This window comes from Podarcis melisellensis, assembly GCF_964234715.1.
Source record: "Podarcis melisellensis genome assembly, chromosome: 10".
In the NCBI taxonomy this organism is placed as follows: Eukaryota; Metazoa; Chordata; class Lepidosauria; order Squamata; family Lacertidae; genus Podarcis; species Podarcis melisellensis.
Window position 1 is genome coordinate 5,544,703 of NC_138542.1, and position 13,147 is coordinate 5,557,849.

At 42.3% G+C, this 13,147-nt stretch overlaps 2 protein-coding genes across 18 annotated transcripts in view; both read left to right on the plus strand.

Annotated features, from left to right (window-relative positions):
• The window catches only part of LOC309379024 (guanine nucleotide-binding protein G(t) subunit alpha-3), a 657,481-nt gene that overhangs the window by 639,319 nt on the left and 5,015 nt on the right, over window positions 1–13,147 (plus strand). The window lies entirely within an intron of this gene.
• Window positions 1–13,147, plus strand: part of MAGI2 (membrane associated guanylate kinase, WW and PDZ domain containing 2) — a 598,965-nt gene that overhangs the window by 231,588 nt on the left and 354,230 nt on the right. The gene's annotated exons all lie outside the window — the stretch shown is intronic.

The window sequence follows — 13,147 nt, forward strand, 5'->3', positions numbered from 1 at the left end:
ACAGATTAAAAAAACACACACAAAAAACCCCTTGCATACCAGTGCAGGCACGCAGTATCATAAATGCAGAGAAAAACTTGGATATAAGCAAACTGTGGGCTCCCCTCCCCCATCGTCTCTTTCACCGAATGAAATCCCCTCTCAATCCAAACCTTTTAAATCCTTGTAGCTGGGTTCGTTTTTTGCAGTTTCTTATCTCATCATCTCTAGTATGCGCCTGTACTTTACTCCAATTTTTATATTAAAAAAAACCCAATTGGCAGGGTAACCTGTGCTTCCAAGAACAGGATCAGGGGTTGCGGCAGCTGGAGTGCTCCATGCGCCCAGTGCCTTTGCCTGCCCTTGCATTCCATGGGAAAGCGAGTGTCAGACCATCAGGCAAACTCCGGGTGAGAGCCAGGTTCCTTTTCCAATCAAAGAGAATGCAGAAAATGCTGTTCCCCCATCATTTTCTGTTTATCTCCATCTGTCTCTTTCCGCAGTGTTGGGAGAGGTGTCCATCCCCTGGCACACAGGAAACAGGAAGCCTTTCCTGCTCACTTTCCACCCCCTTTAATTTATTTATTAGTAGTAGTAGTAGAAGTATTGCCATGCGCATAAAGCTGAATGGGCACAAATTAAGTGTGCATAAGTTGTGTGCTTACTGTATGCTGCCTGAATTTCATTGGAAGAAAGGTGGGATATATATTAAAAGTGTAGTGCAATGTAATGTAGATGCACTTCTAAACCTTTCCCTCCCATGTTTCAGTTTTCAGGATCAAGGGTGACTTGATAGAAGGAACCTATGACTCATTACTGTAACATGAAAAAGTATAAAGATGTTATCTTAGGCTGTAGCATTACTGAGGGCTCATTCTCATGACCCCATGTGTGGTGGAACATTGTATGGCTTCCCTCAGTAACAATTCATATTGTTCAGTCAAACACAGCAGTTGTAACATTTGTATAACAACCAGTTAAGTCCAGTCACTATGTGGTTACTTTCTACACAACTGTCTATCTCAACAGCATATAATCAGCTCATATCCCCATGATCAACCTCCACTATACTACTACTATTCCAAGATTTATGGCAGCTGAGGTGTACTATTTCTGAATTCAAATTGGTACTGCACTTTATTCTTACTGCAAAAAGCTTTACCATTAAGGTTTCAGAGCCTTCCCACACCCCACCCTGAAAGGAGCCCTGCTTTTCTGTTTTTTCAGAAGGTACTGATCCAGGCATATTTCTGGATTGGGAAACCCAGAGGAGAAACTCCTACAGAAACAGAGGTCATGTGCTGCTCTGAGGGGATATTATTTTGCTGCATCTCTGCTTGGAAATGATTGAATCATTCAATCACCCCCAGTGCGGAAGTACAGTTGAACTACCGGCCTCCAGCTGGGGCTCACTGGAAGAAAGCAAGGCCAGCTCAGCGATACATGCAGAAATGTATCTGTCAGCCACCTCTGCAAATGGGTACTTTGAGCTCACCAGTGCTCCTAGGGCGCCATAATGGTCAGGATACTGGACTAGGGAGCAGGAAGACCCAGGTTCAAATCTGCCCTCAACCACAATAGTGACTGGATGTCACGCCCTCTCAGCCTAAGCTGCCACACAAGGGTGTTTGAGGATTCAAGCGGGGAGCCATGAACACCACCCCGAGCTACTTGGGAGAGGGGCAGAATATGACAAATAAAAATGCAATTACTCCAGTATGCAGGTGTTATTTATATCCTGAGTAGAAGTGGTTGTTGTTGTTGTTGTTTAGTCGTTTAGTAGTGTCTGACTCTTCGTGACCCCATGGACCAGAGAACGCCAGGCACCTCTGTCCTCCACTGACTACCAAATAATAGTGTATGAAGCAAGCCCCCTGCCTGCCTTGAAGTAGTCATTTCTCATAACTGCCCCTTAAATCATAGATCTCTCCTTGTCTACCTGAGTGAAAACACTTGGGTGGGTGTCTGTTAATGATTAAAACTGGGTCTGTTTGTTTTGGTATGCTTGCATCCATCCAAGAGAGATGCATAACATACTGTCAGTGTAGTGTGGGGCGTGTCCTCGTGGCACCTGGGGTGCACACACTGAGGGTGAGGTGGGCAGTGTGAGGAGGATGCAACAGAGCAGCCACTTGCCCTTCCAATCACTTGGACCGGGCTGATTTGAAGGGTGCATGTCCTCCTGATGCCCTCCTGCCAGCCCCACGTGTCCTCCTGCCAGCCCCACGCTGCTTTGTGAGGCTGGCATGCCGGATCAGACTCACAAAGCAGCATGGGGCTGTCAGGAGTGGTGTTAGGAAGAAAATGCGCCCCCCCAAAAAACTGCACCCAGGGCAATGGGCCCCCTTGCCTTTCCCACACTACACCCCTGTGTCCATGCCTGGCTCTGAACAGTGAAAAGTTTAATTATATATCCTTCCCCCGTGTGACACTATCTTTCATTGATTTTTCAGGGAGGTGAGGGAGAGTGGGATAAAACACTAATTATCAGCCCTTATAGCTATATTTTTCCTCTTGCTGTGTAATGTAAATGAGCTACCTTTATCTCCTTAAAAAAGAAAAGAAGAAGTCAGAGCCTCTATTGGTGTGTCTTCTGCTTTTAAGAGAGGAAGGGTCACCTGACTGCCGCCTCATCCTGCTCTTTTATCTGAGGGAAACCAAGAGTAATAGGTAGAGAGATGGGCACAGAATAGGTCATCACTGCTCAGATGCTTAAAGGACCCTGACTGAAGGAGAGCAGAGTTAGGCTGCTGCCGGGGGGTGGGGAGAGAGACAGAGAGACTCCGGAGCTGCTGCTGCTGCTAATGCTGCCTGCTTGCCTTCAGAGAGGAGAGAAAACAAAAGCGCTCAGCTGCAGTTTTGTGTTGCTGTGTCTGGCTTTAGCGGAAAATTCTAGACACCCTCGCTGAAAACTCTCAAGCCCAGCCGAGGCTTCTTCCCTCTCCAGAAGATTATTTTCTTCCCTTACAAATGGGTTGGATCAGTACAGGTGGCCTCACTATCAGGAGAAGGCAGACTGGCTAAATGAGGACCATGGAAAGGTAGGGGAAAGGCTCTGCCTGGTTTTCCTGCTCTTATTTCTCTCTCCACTCCTGCCTTCCTTTCCTGTATTCGTGCCTGGAGCCAGTGCTTCAGTTTGCTGAGACCAAAAGGGAGGAGAGGGGGTGGTCCAGCTGTGGGCATTTAAATCCCACATTGCCAAATTGGAATTTGCAGCGCTACCTGTAATTGAACAGATGTGGAACCCAAACTTGATCCTGAGTCTCACTTGGCTATATCGAGGATGTTCGGTATTTGCTGTAAAGCTCTGTGCTGCTCTTCTGATGGCCAACCAACCCCTTTTCACTCAGGAAGTATCAGATAATTGTTATGTAGGAAGCAAAAAGCAGAAGACCGAACAATCCAGGATGCCAGGAAGGCTGAACAGATGCATTGATTATTGGCTCTTTAGCAACAAAGGAAGAATGGACTTTTTGGAGTTTCTTGAGGTGGCAGCAACATGATTAGGAAATGAGGGGCGATTTTATTTTGACTGTTTGTTCATTTTATGAATGGTCAAGAGGTTAACTTTTGAAGGCTTCCTTCTTCAGCAATGCCAAAATCAGCTTGTTCCTTTAGAGTCACTTTCTGGCTGCTATTAAAAGCAGAGAAACCATTAAAAAAATTACTCTGCTTCCCAATGGCTTAAAAGCTAGTGCTGGGGAAGAGCCAGGATTTGGTGTTTCAGACTTCTGTATCCGCTTGAGTGTGACTGTTGTCATGTAAAATAAAAGCTAGCCATATCTAGCAGACCTGAATGCATTTGTGTTCCTTTCATGGTGAATGATGGATTTCCTTTTGTTCTTGAACATGCCTTTTGCCTCTGCCTTTTGGAACAACAACAAAAAAGCATTGCATCTGAATGCATTGGGGCTTTGTTTTTTATTTTAATGTTAGTGAAAGCCATGTATACAAATCTCCCATTGTGTGGTTATGCTCTGCTTGGGGGGGGGGGTAAATTGGGAAAAGAGCTGGTCCTAGGGTAATATTGGATGTATTAAATCCCTGCCACCTGAAATGCATACAGAAGCTTACATTTAGTGGTAGCTGGCATTCAGCTCCATGCCCCACCGAAATCTGCAACATACAACAGAAAGCACCACAAGAGAACACCAGTAAATCAGATTTGTAATGGGCCCTTTAAAATTTTCTCCTTAAGGGATGACTATCTGGGTCCCCCCTTTGGCCAAAGTAGGATGCAGTCTGACGGTGCACAGAGCAGCTGCATGCTGACATTTTCTCTGGATACTAGTGAAAAATGGCTCCACATCTCTTCTGTAGTTCCATGAAGATGGTCTCTGAGTAGCCATGCATTTCTCTGAAACAATTGTTTGTTCTAATCGCTGTGCTTTGCTGAGGCTGCCTGTCTGGTTAATTTCAGTTCCCTTGTTTGAAACCTCTGCTGTGTATTGTCAGGGATACTTGGCTAGGAAGAGTGTGGTGGGGGTGAGAAAGGTTGGTGGGCGTTTTTCTCCCCCCATGAAGTAGGAACCCATGGCAATATGACTGCCTCAGTAGACAGGAAATGTTTATTACAGACGAGCTGTATGAATTCTGCCAACAGCACCACTTCCGACAGTATTAATGGAAAAGAGAAGTGTGTTTAAAATGTACGTGGCTTAGATAATGCACCACCCACTGGAAAGGTGGGGGTACAAAATGCAAAACAGCACTTACGGGGAACTGAAAGGCATAAGCACCAATCCTTAGAAGATGGTCAATTTCTGAATGGATAATCATGCTTTTATGATAACATCACTGCTAGGGAATTCAAAAGGGAAAGCTCTTGGTCGCATCGCATACAACTAAACAGCGAGGAAGGGAGAGAGAAATCTTTCTTTATTTTATTTTGCTTGAAGACAGACTCATTGATGAAAATCACTGAATCAAAGAGCTATTGAGTGCTGGCAAACCTGAAGCATTGTTCTTGGTTTTGTCTATGTATTCTGGATAGCAGAAGCAGGAGGAGAGCTCTTATAAAAAGCACTGTGTTTAGGGAAAGGAAAGGTAGGGAGGGTAGCCTTGACTGCCTTCCCTTTCCTCCATAATGCCATGTGTGATACGATTTGCTGAGCTGTACTGGAGTTGGCTTAAGAGGAAATGGAATCTCCTTCCCACTCCTGCAGTGCCCAGAAAGAGTTAAAGTGTCACAATAAATAGCTACCAGGGAAAGAGTGGGCTAGAGAAATAGGATGGGTAGTGAGGACATGGTACCCAAAAATAGTGACTAGATGAATTGATGGTTGATCTTTTAATGCGAAATTAGCATTTTATAAAAACACAAAGAATACTCAGAGTCGAGGCTACAAAATGCAATAGTTTCTATTCAATTTCAGACATGACTGGCAGCAAGCAAGCAGTAATTTTCAGAGCTTCTATTCTCGTGGCACAAATGTGGTGCCAATTACGCAGTATAAAAGGCACAACCCTTCAGATGGTTGTTTAGAAATGGTGTAATGTATCAAAACACTCTTCGCCAATGCATGCTTCAATTCGTTTCCACAGAACTAAAAGCCTGAAGGTGCAGTGTGATTCCACTTCATCAGAGAAAATGGTGAAAATGGACCTCTAAGTGCACCCATGCAGTCTGATTAATGCTTTTATAAACGTAGATAATTTCGCCATCATAAATGGCCTATTCAGAGGAAAGTGATGCAATTTACAAGGTGGGGAAATGTAAAAAGAGGACTAGCCATCCTTTACGCCACCAGAGAAACAATAATGTCACGCCAACATTACACACCCCTTACAAACAGAATTTAAATAATTGGAACTGTGAAGGCATTCCAGATGCCTAATTTCAGCTGGCCATGTTTGAGCATCGAACAGTGCAGCTGCAGCTTTGGATACTAGACAATCCAGTTGATTTCCAACTATGTATGTTCGTAAGTGTAAACAATGAAAACAAAATGCTGCACAGGCAGAGATTAGTTTTCAAATTTGCACTCTTTGTATGGAAGGGTTTGACAAAGCTGAATACAGGCCCCCAAGAAAAGACAGAAAAACAAAGTGTCTGAGGACAAGCTCATTCTGAATAAAAGCAGGCAGACAAGGGCAAATTGTTGACTACCCAGAACATTCTGTTCATCACCAATGTGGTTGCAGTGAGGAATTGTTTATAGCAGAATGAACCATCCAAATCCATTTGCCCAGAAATGGAAAAGGAAATGTTGCATGTTCTCCTTTTCCTCTGGAAATAAGTGTGCAAATTAGCTTTGCTGGGCATATTAACTCAGGCTGCAATCCAAGACACAATTATCTGGGAGTAAGTACTGTACATTGAATGTTATGAGACTTTCTTCTGAGTAGACATGTTGTATAGGATTGCACTGCAAGACTTCTAATAGTCACAGCACTCCAGATGTTTACTTGGTAAAAGACATTTCCCATTCTTTCACATCTGCATGCTGAGTTGGGTGCAGTGTTTAGCATTAGATTTGGACGTTTGAGAGGCCAGTTAGAAGGAAAGACCATCTTTAATGTGTTCCTTTTCATATCCTATTACATTTAAAGTTCAAAGATAGCAATTAAAAAATGATTCCATTAAGTAAAGTTGCCTCTCCCTTTTTAAAGGCAACTTTGAAATGGCCAGTTTAGGTATTCCGAGAGACTCCTCTATTCCTCAGATTAAAATCCTGGGCCTGGAAGAGCGTCTTACTGCACATACTTCTCTCTCCACAAGTGGACATACTTTGCAATAAAGTTTGCACCATCAGGCAGTAAATCAGAGGCGGATTTAGGGGAACGTGACCGATTCGGTTGCACTGGGCACAGAACCTTGGAGGTGCCACAACTATGGTGTAGAATGGAAGGCGGCTTGCTTGCTGAATTTTGCACATGGTGCTGCTGAAATTTGAGACCTCGGGGTCTGCCAGTTAGGCTTCGCCAGTTAGGCTTCGCAGTTAGGAAGCCATGCACTCAGATATAGTCAGAGCATTATATATAAAATCAAAAATGGACAAGTAAAATCAAGGTGTCTCTTTTTGTTGCCAGCAGGTATCGTTTTTATTTTTCTACAAATGAAGCTGTAGGAAAACCTTTTACCAGAGTGACGGATATTTGGTAGGGCGACTCAGAAACCAGACAGAGCGGCTCCAAGGGCAGTCTGGGCCATTTGGCCATCTCTGTAGCAAAGCTTAGTGGATTAATCTGCCAGGTAAACCGTCTACTGCTTGCTTCCCTAATATTGAATGAATTTTAAAGTCTTTCTTGTGACTGTCCTTGGGACAGTAAAGAGGTAAAAGCCTTTTCAGTAGTGTCTTGCTTCACAGACAGGTTTACTTTGTGAGAAAGAGCAGAGTGGCCCTCAAAAACCTTGTTGCGTGCATCCTACCCCTCTGATAAGTCTTCCAGCTGAATGCATAAATGTTGGTGGGTCAGAACAATGACAGGCCAACATAATGACTCATTATGCAATAGGAAACAAAGGCTGCTTTCTCTTGCAGAACAAATATGTTTGGAGCATGGCAATACAGTAGACATAATTTTAATCATGGCACGCAGCTAGCCATCAGTTAATTAAAACAAGCAGATGATGGGACCATATTGTTAGTAGTTCAGCACTCCTTTAAAGCACTGGTGCTAGGAAACTTACAGCAAAAATCCAAATATGTGTATTCAGAACAAAGTTCCATTGGATTAATTAAAGTTTTCTCCTAGGTAACTGGTTATAGGATTGAAACCTTAATCTTCAAAAAATCTTAGCATGAAGACCACAATAGGGCTGTTGTGTTTCTATGGATTTGTCAGAAGACCTTAGATGTGATGACTGGTGAGGAGGAAATCTGGTTGTAGGAGATCCAGCTGCTTGACTTCAACCCTCAACTTTGTATTTAACTGGAACTGAATAGCTTTTACATGTTTTTACATAAAAAAGGTTTAAAATGGGAAGTTCTCCGTGAATATAAGATATCGTAAATAATGCCACATTTTCTAAAATCTCTAGTCTTGTAATGTCTTGCTATGAAAACAACATGCTATTTTGCAGTTATGCAGCTTGATTTAGAATCAGATTAGATGACGTCATGTTATAAATCCAGAGTAAAAAATTGGTCTCTTGTGACATGTATAATTTGCAACCGAAAAATGTTGGCGCTACTAAGTGGCTAAATAAAGACAATTGCAGGAAATATTTTTCATTGTGCAGAAATTCAGCCTAAGGCCTAAGGATCTGATGTAGCACTATTGCTTGAAATGCTAGGCTAGAAGGACCATTTGGTTGATTCTAATGTAACTCATTGTATTTTTATCAGCTAATGCGCATTTGCTAAAGAGCATTCTTGCTCTTCAGTTATACAAAGTGTTTGTTGTCAGAATCAATATGCCTGACAATCAGGCATTGTTTGGAATTACTCATAGTTGTATGCTGGCAAGTAAAAAAAAAGAAAAGGTAAAGGATCCCTGGACCCTTAAGTCCAGTCATAGGCGAATATGGGGTGCGGCGCTCATCTCGCTTCAGGCTGAGGGAGCTGGCGATGGTCCACAGAAATCTTTCCAGGTCATGTGGCCAGCATGACTAAACTGCTTCTGGTGCAACGGGACACCATGACTGAAGCCAGAGTGCATGGCAACAGCATTTACCTTCCTGCCACCGCGGTTCCTATTTATCTACTTGCACTTTGATGTGTTTTTGAACTGCTAGGTTGGCAGAAGCCGTGTGTGTGTGTGAGAGAGAGACAGACAGACAGACTTTTGGGGAGCTGCACAGCTCTGCTTCTCCCACCTTTTCCCCAGAAGCTTGCAGGAATTGCTTCTGCCTAATTTGACAGGGATCTCTTTACTTGTCAAGGCAGCATTCCTCTGAATGCCAGTTGCTGGAAATTTCAGGTGCTGTTGCGCACATGTCCACCTCGCAGGCTTCCCACAGGCATCTGGTAGTTCATTGGCTTGATCATCTTAGTTTGTTATGCTCTTCTGCTTCACTTCCAGACAACCTATTTAATGAGTAGTCATCCTGATTTCTTCACAGGAATATTAGGTGATGTTGGCTTTTTACTGAGCATTCATTCATATTTGTTTACAGAGAGGCTAGATCATGGTTTGTTAAAGTGAGTGTTATTCCACACTTTCCATTGCATTTCCCAATTACAGTGGTACCTTGGTTTACAAATTTAATCTGTTTCGGAAATCTGTTCTTAAACCAAGGTGTTCTTAAACCAAGGTGTGCTTTCCCATAGCAGTGGGGACTCAATTTACAAATGGAACACACTCAACAGGAAGCGAAACATTTTCTTATTCCAAGGCAAAGTTGACAAACCAAAACTACCGGGTTTGCAGCATTCTTAATCCGAGTTGTTAATAAACTAAGCTGTTCTTAAACCAAGGTACCACTATACTTTCCTTATTGCAAAAATTCCCAAGTCAGCTTGAATAGTGCAACCTGAATTTGCTGGTAGAGATTGAATTGCACTCGAAAATGGCAACGTGATGTTCCCTTACCAAGGAAAACTGAGTCCCTGCAACAACGTGTGGAGGTTTCCTTTCTCAAAAATTAGAAGCCCATGTAGATGGTTCACTGGCAACAAATTTTAGGAGTGGCTCATCCATGACTGCACTTGCACCCCTTCTTTTTGACTGCAATGACAATCATATATGGAGCACATTTGGGGGCACCTACTGAGGCCCATGCTGCACAAGTGCGAGATGATCAAGCACTGAGAGTAGTAAGGAAGGCACAAGTGGCTATCATGGCATCCTTTGTTCTTTCCCTTTGAGAGGTGCTATGGACTGGGATTAGAGGGAGATGCAAGCAGTGAGGTCATTACAACTGTGCACTTGGGATGGGGTGTCCATTGGTACCAATACAATACTTCATCATTTCTTCTCCACTCCCCCAGCTCTTTAATGAATTAACATAGCACTGAGTCATTTCCACTCTTTCTCACACACAGTATATAAAGTTCTATATCTATCCATATACAGTGGTACCTCGGGTTACATACGCTTCAGGTTACATACGCTTCAGGTTACAGACTCCACTAACCCAGAAATAGTGCTTCAGGTGAAGAGCTTTGCTTCGGGATAAGAACAGAAATTGTGCTCCGGCGGTGCAGCGGCAGCAGGAGGCCCCATTAGCTAAAGTGGTGCTTCAGGTTAAGAACAGTTTCAGGTTAAGAACGGACCTCCAGAACAAATTAAGTACTTAACCCAAGGTACCACTGTATATGAGAGAAATAATTTATGTTGATTCCCCTTTTTTATCTGGTTGAGTTTCTTAAACTCTCAGAATGTGAGACATTATTCCCAGCAGACATTTATTGTACTATGTCATTACTCACTTGCAAATTAATACACACGCACAGAACACACATCCCAAAACAAAAAAACAAAACCAGGCTACCCCACTGGTTTCAGAGGCTTGGGGGCTGGTGTTCATTTAGGAAGCTTTACTATTCAGTTCTGCAGATTCAGCAGTCCCGGTGGTTAATCCTGGTTATAACCTTGAGCTGTAAGGAGTGAGGGCATTTAGTAATTACGCTTCCCAACTGTGGATGTTACTGCCTAATACATTTAGAATTGCTCATTCAGTTCGTTCCCTTTAAAACTGAAGTGAGGAAATAGATTTGCTGCTTCTTCTAGGTGTCCTTGACAAGGGTGAGGGATGACTATTGATAAGTTTAATTGACCTAATTAAAAAAAAAATTCTGATGACTCTGTTGCTGCTAGAAAGAAACAATTTATTACTTGTTAGCGAAATGTCATCTATCGGTGCAACCATACCTTCTAGAAAGTGCTTAATGAGAGGTGGGGGGAAGAATGAGAGAGAAGCAGAAGATGGAAAGTGCTGCTTGGATGGAGGTTGGCTTCTTGCGGTCACTGTGGAAATGAGGAAAGTGTGTTCCTGCATATCGGAAGACACATCTGTAATGATACTTGAAGACAACATAAACCATGAAGGATATTTGAGCTAGATTATTTTGGTAAAATAGGTAGAGCAATGCCTGAACATGAGGTGTTAACAAAGACAACCCATGATCTGAACCTTGTGAATATGACTCAGAGTTGGAATCCTCTTTTGCCCAAAGTCCACATGTGCAAATTTCCATTTACATCTGAACTGCAGTGTTGTTTTATTTCAAGACTTTATTATAAACAGCTGTGATCACATACTGATTATAAAAAAACACCGTGTGATATTCAAATGATTGCACATTGACACAGAAATCTTAATTTTAGCAGTCAGAGCTTCAGATGCTCAAGAGCAATTGCAAGATCACGAATCAGTTCAGAGTACATAAACCTACGTCCACATTGTTTTCTTTGTGATAGACAAGGCACTTACCTTGTTTGTGGATATCAGTCTCTGCAAGTAAAAAAAAATACACCTTTAAATAGTAGTTTGAGAGAGAATGTACATTCAAATACTTGCTGAAAACACCAATATAAATGCACATGTCTGCTTGTGTGTGTAAGTGCATATTAATGCAAAATGAAATGAATTGTCCATCGCTATTCAGTCTGTAAAACCAGAAATATTTCATTAGCGTCAAGAGAAAACTAAAGGCTTTCATAGGAAAATGTATCCATCCATTGATGTCTTACAGTATTTTAATATATATTTTTGGAAGCCGCCCAGAGTGGCTGGGGAAGCCCAGCCAGATGGGCGGGGTATAAATAATAATAATAATAATAATAATAATTATCATCACTTAATAATTACCCACCAGTGTTCATTTTCGATCATCAGATTGGAATCCTTGGCTCAACATTAAAAGTTGAGAGTGAGGGACTGAAGCTGGCCCAGCCTTAGCCTAGTATCAGAAAAAGAAGCCACCTGCTCTAGGAGAAGGTGGGTAGCTCCAATGGTCCCAACTCCCCACCTTGAAATTTCTGGCATCTCAGGTAGCACAGTAGGTCAGAGTGGCTGGCTGTTAACCAGAAGGTTGGTGGTTCAAGCCTACCCAGGGATAGCTTCCAACTTACAATTCTGTGATTCTGTACACATCAGAAATATATGCTGAGATTCCCTTGCTTTTGGCTCTCCCACTAAACACCAAATCCCACTAAACTCTGTCCAGCAGCAATGTGGAAAGAAAGAATGTGACCAAAAAGCTGTTTGATCATGCCACTGTTTTGTTTTTTTGACCCTACAACTTCTTTGAAAATCAACAGTGTCTAGTCTTTTGCTCCCAGTATGTTATCATTTGGACGATATCAGTTTTGCTCAAATTAAAAGTGTGAGGACTTTGCTTCAGGACTCTTAACAAGGGCAGTAGAAGAGGTCACTTCCTTAATATGAAGTGTGATATATGCAATGTATATGGTTTTTTGGAGGAGGAAAAGGTGTGAGGTCTAAAATATATTTTAAAAATCGCAATAGCAAAAATGTGACTATCTCCTTATTTGTCCATAAAAATAAAACAGTTTCTAAAGACTATTCTATTTTAGTCATCTGTGAAATTGTTCAGTGACAGTTCATTATCACATAAAACCTACCTTTTAATCCTTCCTTCCTTCTTGTTAAAATGCATTATAATAGCGATTTCTGCTCCTTTATGTGTGCCAGTGTTCCCAATTAAAATTGTACCACTTAAAACAGTTATCCAGACATTGTGGAGATGGGCTTATATCCCCTAGTCACTGTGGCTACAGGTTATACTTGGAAAGCATATATCAGTAGGTGGTTACCAAATTTTATTTCCAACTGCAATATTTAGTACTGTTATTGAATGCTGCTGCTGTGAATGATTCCATTATCTTCCAGATCCAAGAGGCTATGACATGATTGAAAAGATTTGATACATCAGGTGAACATCATGTGCAGCCCTTTGGATCCTTCTCTGTGTTTGTTTTCTTTAATATTCCTTATTGCTTCATGTTTTCCATAGTAGATAATACCCATGATAATAGATTTTTGTTACTGAGTTATGGCTACTTTTGGTGAAGCCAAGGCTATTATTTAAAAGATGCTACCCTCCGCGGGTGGCACTGTGGGTTAAACCATAGAGCCTAGGGTTTGCCGATCAGAAGGTCGGTGGTTTGAATCCGTGCGACGGGGTGTCACCCCATTGCTCAGTCCCTGCTCCTGCCAACCTAGCAGTTCGAAAGTGCAAGTAGATAAATAGGTACTGCTCTGGCGGGAAGGTAAACAGCATTTCCGTACACTGCTCTGGTTCGCCAGAAGCGGCTT